Below are 7,098 nucleotides of genomic sequence, written 5' to 3' on the forward strand. Positions count from 1 at the left end.
GCTTTTCTCTCTGAGACGGTTACATTTATCGTCTGCAAAGCTATGTCGCCTGCTGCGGTATGCGGAGACTCTAAAAGCACCATAGTAGAACACAGAAGAAGCTTCTAAGTTGAAGCAATAGCCAGTAAGAAGCAGTACAATTCAAGTTTTGGTTTTCGAATATTGATTTTTAGCCGGCTTTGGTGCCATGGGCATGAGGTGGAACCATAAGATTTTGCATGAAAGGAGGACTAGCAGCCACGTTGCACGGGAGAATGTGAAAAGGGTTCAGATGTAGTAAAAACCTGAGAAATCCGTCCGTTTTCGTCATTTGTTATCGACTCGACTTAAAGCCAGATCGTCACATTGGCCGCTTTTCTCTCTGAGACGGTTACATTTATCGTCTGCAAAGCTATGTCGCGTGCTGCGGTATGCGGAAACACTAAAAGCACCATAGTAGAACACAGAAGAAGCTTCTAAGATGAAGTAAAAGCCAGTAAGAAGTAGTACAATTCAAGTTTTAGTTGTCAAGTATTCACTTTTTAGCCGGCTTTGGTGGCTTGGACATGACCTAGGAACATAAGATTTTGCATGTAAGGAGGACTAGCAGCCGCGTTGCACGGGAGAATGTGAAAAGTGTTCATATATAGTAAACACCTGAGAAATCCGTCCGTTTTCGTCATTTGTTATCGAATCGACTTAAAGCCAGATCGTCACATTGGCCGCTTTTCTCTCTGAGACGGTTACATTTATCGTCTGCATAGCTATGTCTCGTGCTGCGGTATGCGGAGACACTAAAAGCACCATATTAGAACACAGATGAAGCTTTTAAGTTGAAGCAATAGCCAGTAAGAAGCAGTACAATTCAAGTTTTTGTTATCGATTATTGATTTTAGGCGGCTTTGTTGCCTTGGACATGAGGTGGAACATTAAGATTTTGCATGAAAGGAGGACTAGCAGCCGCGTTGCACGGGAGAATGTGAAAAGTGTTCATATGTAGTAAAAACCTGAGAAATCCGTCTGTTTTCGTAATTTGTTATCGAATCGACTTAAAGCCAGATCGTCACATTGGCCGCTTTTCTCTCTGAGACGGTTACATTTTTCGTCTGCAAAGCTATGTCGCGTGCTGCGTTATGCGGAGACCCCAAATGCACCATAGTAGAACACAGAAGAATCTTCTAAGTTGAAGCAATAGCCAGTAAGAAGCAGTACAATTCAAGTTTTGGTAATCGATTATTAATTTTTTGCCGGCTTTGGTGTCTTGGACATAAGGTGGAATCTTAAGATTTTGCATGAAAGGAGGACTAGCAGCCACGTTGCACGGGAGAATGTAAAAAGGGTTCATATGTAGTAAAAACCTGCGAAATCAGTCCGTTTTCGTCATTTGTTATCGAATCGACTTAAAGCCAGATCGTCACATTGGCCGCTTTTCTCTCTGAGACGGTTACATTTATTGTCTGCAAAGCTATGTCGCATGCTGCGGTATGCGGAGACACTAAAAGCACCATAGTAGAACACAGAAAAATCTTCTAAGTTGAAGCAATAGCCAGTAAGAAGCAGTACAATTTAAGTTTTGGTTATCCATTATCGATTTTTAGCCGACTTTGGTGCCTTGGACATGAGGTGGAACATTAAGATTTTGCATGAATGGAGGATCAGCAGCCGCGTTGCACGGCAGAATGTGAAAAGTGTTCATATGTAGTAAAAACCTGAGAAATCCGTCCGTTTTCGTCATTTGTTATCGAATCGACTTAAAGCCAGATCGTCACATTGGCCACTTTTCTCTCTGAGACGGTTACATTTATCGACTGCAAAGCTATGTCGCGTGCTGCGGTATGCGGAGACACTAAGAGAACCATAGTAGAACACAGAAGAAGCTTCTAAGTTGAAGCAATAGCCAGTAAGAAGCAGTACAATTCAAGTTTTGGTTATTGATTATTAATTTTTTGCCGGCTTTGGTGTCTTGGACATGAGGTGGAACATTAAGATTTTGCATGAAAGGGGGACTAGCAGCCGCGTTGCAAGGGAGAATGTGAAAAGTGTTCATATGTAGTAAAAAGCTGAGAAATCCCTCCGGTTTCGTCATTTGTTATCGAATCGACTTAAAGCCAGATCGTCACATTGGCCGCTTTTCTCTCTGAGACGGTTACATTTATCGTCTGCATAGCTATGTCTCGTGCTGCGGTATGCGGAGACACTAAAAGCACCATATTAGAACACAGATGAAGCTTTTAAGTTGAAGCAATAGCCAGTAAGAAGCAGTACAATTCAAGTTTTGGTTATCGATTATTAATTTTAGGCGGCTTTGGTGCCTTGGACATGAGGTGGAACATTAAGATTTTGCATGAAAGGAGGACTAGCAGCCGCGTTGCAGGGGAGAATGTGAAAAGGGTTCATATGTAGTAAAATCCTGAGAAATGCGTCCGTTTTCGTAATTTGTTATCGAATCGACTTAAAGTCAGATCGTCACATTGGCCGCTTCTCTCTCTGAGACGGTTACATTTTTCGTCTGCAAAGATATGTCGCGTGCTGCGGTATGCGAAAACACTAAAAGCACCAGAGTAGAACACAGAAGAAGCTTCTAAGTTGAAGTAATAGCCAGTAAGAAGTAGTACAATTCAAGTTTTAGTTGTCGATTATTCACTTTTTAGCAGGCTTTGGTGGCTTGGACATGATCTAGGAACTTAAGATTTTGCATGAAAGGAGGACTAGCAGCCGCGTTGCACGGGAGAATGTGAAATGTGTTCATATATAGTAAACACCTGAGAAATCCGTCCGTTTTCGTCATTTGCTATCGAATCGACTTAAAGCCTGATCGTCACATTGGCCGCTTTTCTCTCTGAGACGGTTACATTTATCGTCTGCAAAGCTACGTCGCGTGCTGCGGTATGCGGAGACCCCAAATGCACCATAGTAGAACACAGAAGAATCTTCTAAGTTGAAGCAATAGCCAGTAAGAAGCAGTACAATTCAAGTTTTGGTAATCGATTATTAATTTTTTGCCGGCTTTGGTGTCTTGGGCATAAGGTGGAATCTTAAGATTTTGCATGAAAGGAGGACTAGCAGCCGCGTTGTACGGGAGAATGTAAAAAGGGTTCATATGTAGTAAAAACCTGAGAAATCCGTCCGTTTTCGTCATTTGTTATCGAATCGACTTAAAGCCAGATCGTCACATTGGCCGCTTTTCTCTCTGAGACGGTTACATTTATCGTCTGCAAAGCTATGTCGCGTGCTGCGGTATGCGGAGACACTAAAAGCACCATAGTAGAACACAGAAAAATCTTCTAAGTTGAAGCAATAGCCAGTAAGAAGCAGTACAATTTAAGTTTTGGTTATCGAGTATCGATTTTTAGCCGGCTTTGGTGCCTCGGACATGAGTTGGAACCTTACGATTTTTCATGAAAGGAGGACTAGCAGCCGCGTTGCACGGGAGAATGAGAAAAGGGTTCATATGTAGTAAAAACCTGAGAAATACGTCCGTTTTCGTCATTTGTTATCGAATCGACTTAAAGCCAGATCGTCACTTTGGCCACTCTTCTTTCTGAAACGGTTACATTTGTCGTCTGCAAAGCTATGTCGCGTGCTGCGGTATGCGGAGACACTAAAAGCACCATAGTAAAACACAGAAGAAGCTTCTAAGTTGAAGTAATAGCCAGTAAGAAGTAGTACAATTCAAGTTTTAGTTGTCGATTATTCACTTTTTAGCCGGCTTTGCTGGCTTGGACATAATGTAGGAATTTAAGACTTTGCATGAAAGGAGGACTAGCAGCCGCGTTGCACGGGAGAATGTGAAAAGTGCTCGTATATAGTAAACACCTGAGAAATCCGTCCGTTTTCGTTATTTGTTATCGAATCGACTTAATGCCAGATCGTTACATTGGCCGCTCTTCTCTCTGAGACGGTTATATTTATCGTCTGCAAAGCTACGTCGCGTGCTGCGGTATGCGGAGACACTAAAAGCACCATAGTAGAACACAGAAGAAGCTTCTAAGTTGAAGTAATAGCCAGTAAGAAGTAGTACAATTGAAGTTTTAGTTGTCGATTATTCACTTTTTAGCCGGCTTTGGTGGTTTGGACATGACCTAGGACCTCAAGATTTTGCATGAAAGGAGGACTAGCAGCCCCTTTGCACGGGAGAATGTAAAAAGTTTTCATATGTAGTAAAAACCTGAGAAATCCGTCCGTTTTCGTCATTTGTTATCGAATCGACTTAATGCCAGATCGTCACATTGGCCGCTTTTCTCTCTGAGACGGTTACATTTATCGTCTGCAAAGCTATGTCGCGTGCTGCGGTATGCGGAAACACTAAAATCACCATAGTAGAACACAGAAGAAACTTCTAAGTTGAAGCATTAGTCAGTAAGAAGCAGTACAATTCTTGTTTTGTATATCGACAATTGATTTGTAGCCGGCTTTGGTGCATTGGCCATGAGGTGGAACGTTAAGATTTTGCATGAAAGGAGGACTAGCAGCCGCGTTGGCGGGAGAATGTAAAAAGGGTTCATATGTAGTAAAAACCTGAGAAGTCCGTCCGTTTTCGTCATTTGTTATCGAATCGACTTAAAGCCAGATCGTCAAATTGGCCGCTCTTCTCTCTGAAACGGTTACATTTATCGTCTGCAAAGCTATGTCGCGTGCTGCGGTATGCGGAAACACTAAAAGCACCATAGTAGAACACAGAAGAAGCTTCTAAGTTGAAGCAATAGTCAGTAGGAAGCAGTACAATTCAAGTTTTGGTTATCGATAATTGATTTTTAGCCGGCTTTGGTGCCTTGGACATGAGGTGGAACCTTAAGATTTTGCATGAAAGGAGGACTAGCAGCCCCGTTGCACGGAAGAATGTGAAAAGGGTTCATATGTAGTGAAAACCTGAGAAATCCGTCCGTTTTCGTACTTTTCATCGAATCGACTTAAAGCCAGATCGTCAAATTAGCCGCTCTTCTCTCTGAAAGGGTTACATTTATGGTGTGCAATGCTATGTCGCGTGCTGCGGTATGCGGAGATACTAAAAGCACCATAGTAGAACACAGAAGAAGCTTCTAAGTTGAAGCATTAGCCAGTAAGAAGCAATACAATTCAAGTTTTGGTTATCGATTATTGATTTTTACGCGGCTTTGGTGCCTTGGACATGAGGTGGAACATAAAGATTTTGCATGAAAGGAGGACTAGCAGCCGCGTTGCACGGGAGAATGTGAAAAGTGTTCATATGTAGTGAAAACCTGAGAAATCCGTCCGTTTTCGTCATTTGTTATCGAATCGACTTAAAGCCAGATCGTCACATTGGCCGCTTTTCTCTCTGAGACGGTTACATTTATCTTCTGCAAAGCTATGTCGCGTTCTGCGGTATGCAGAGACAAAGCACCATAGTACAACACAGAAGAAGCTTCTAAGTTGAAGTAATAGGCAGTAAGAAGTAGTACAATTCAAGTTTTAGTTGTCGATTATTCGCTTTTTATCCGGCTTTGGTGACTTGGACATGTCCTAGGACCTTAAGACTTTGCATGAAAGGAGGACTAACAGCCGCGTTGTATGGGAGAATGTGAAATGTGTTCATATGTAGTAAAAACCTGAGAAATCCGTCCGTTTTCGTCATTTGTTATCGAATCGACTTAAAGCCAGATCGTCACATTGGCCGCTCTTCTCTCTGAATCGGTTACATTTATCGTCTGCAAAGCAATGTCGCGTGCTGCGGTATGCGGAGACACTAAAAGCACCATAGTAGAACACAGAAGAAGCTTCTAAGTTGAAGCAATAGCCAGTAAGAAGTAGTACAATTCAAGTTTTAGTTGTCGATTATTCACATTTTAGCCGGTTTTGGTGGCTTGGACATGACCTAGGACCTTAATATTTTGCATGAAAGGATGACTAGCAACCGCGGTGCACGGGAGAATGTGAAAAGTGTTCATATGTAGTAAAAACCTGATAAATCCGTCCGTTTTCGTCATTTGTTATCGAAAAGACTTAAAGCCAGATCGTCACATTGGCCGCTTTTCTCTCTGAGACGGTTACATTTATCGTCTGCAAAGCTATGTCGCGTGCTGCGGTATGCGGAGACACTAAAAGCACCATAGTAGAACACAGAAAAATCTTCTAAGTTGAAGCAATAGCCAGTAAGAAGCAGTACAATTTAAGTTTTGGTTATCGAGTATCGATTTTTAGCCGGCTTTGGTGCCTTGGACATGAGGTGGAACCTTAAGATTTTGCATGAAAGGAGGACTAGCAGCCGCGTTGCACGCGAGAATGAGAAAAGGGTTCATATGTAGTAAAAACCTGAGAAATACGTCCGTTTTCGTCATTTGTTATCGAATCGACTTAAAGCCAGATCGTCACTTTGGCCACTCTTCTTTCTGAAACGGTTACATTTGTCGGCTGCAAAGCTATGTCGCGTGCTGCGGTATGCGGAGACACTAAAAGCACCATAGTAAAACACAGAAGAAGCTTCTAAGTTGAAGTAATAGCCAGTAAGAAGTAGTACAATTCAAGTTTTATTTGTCGATTATTCACTTTTTAGCCGGCTTTGCTGGCTTGGACATGATGTAGGAATTTAAGACTTTGCATGAAAGGAGGACTAGCAGCCGCGTTGCACGGGAGAATGTGAAAAGTGCTCATATATAGTAAACACCTGAGAAATCCGTCCGTTTTCGTTATTTGTTATCGAATCGACTTAAAGCCAGATCGTCACATTGGCCGCTCTTCTCTCTGAGACGGTTATATTTATCGTCTGCAAAGCTACGTCGCGTGCTGCGGTATGCGGAGACACTAAAAGCACCATAGTAGAACACAGAAGAAGCTTCTAAGTTGAAGTAATAGCCAGTAAGAAGTAGTACAATTCAAGTTTTAGTTGTCGATTATTCACTTTTTAGCCGGCTTTGGTGGTTTGGACATGACCTAGGACCTCAAGATTTTCCATGAAAGGAGGACTATCAGCCCCTTTGCACGGGAGAATGTAAAAAGTTTTCATATGTAGTAAAAACCTGAGAAATCCGTCCGTTTTCGTCATTTGTTATCGAATCGACTCAATGCCAGATCGTCACATTGGCCGCTTTTCTCTCTGAGACGGTTACATTTATCGTCTGCAAAGCTATGTCGCGTGCTGCGGTATGCGGAAACACTAAAAGC

The sequence above is a fragment of the Schistocerca gregaria genome, unplaced genomic scaffold, assembly GCF_023897955.1.
Source record: "Schistocerca gregaria isolate iqSchGreg1 unplaced genomic scaffold, iqSchGreg1.2 ptg000229l, whole genome shotgun sequence".
NCBI lineage: Eukaryota > Metazoa > Arthropoda > Insecta > Orthoptera > Acrididae > Schistocerca > Schistocerca gregaria.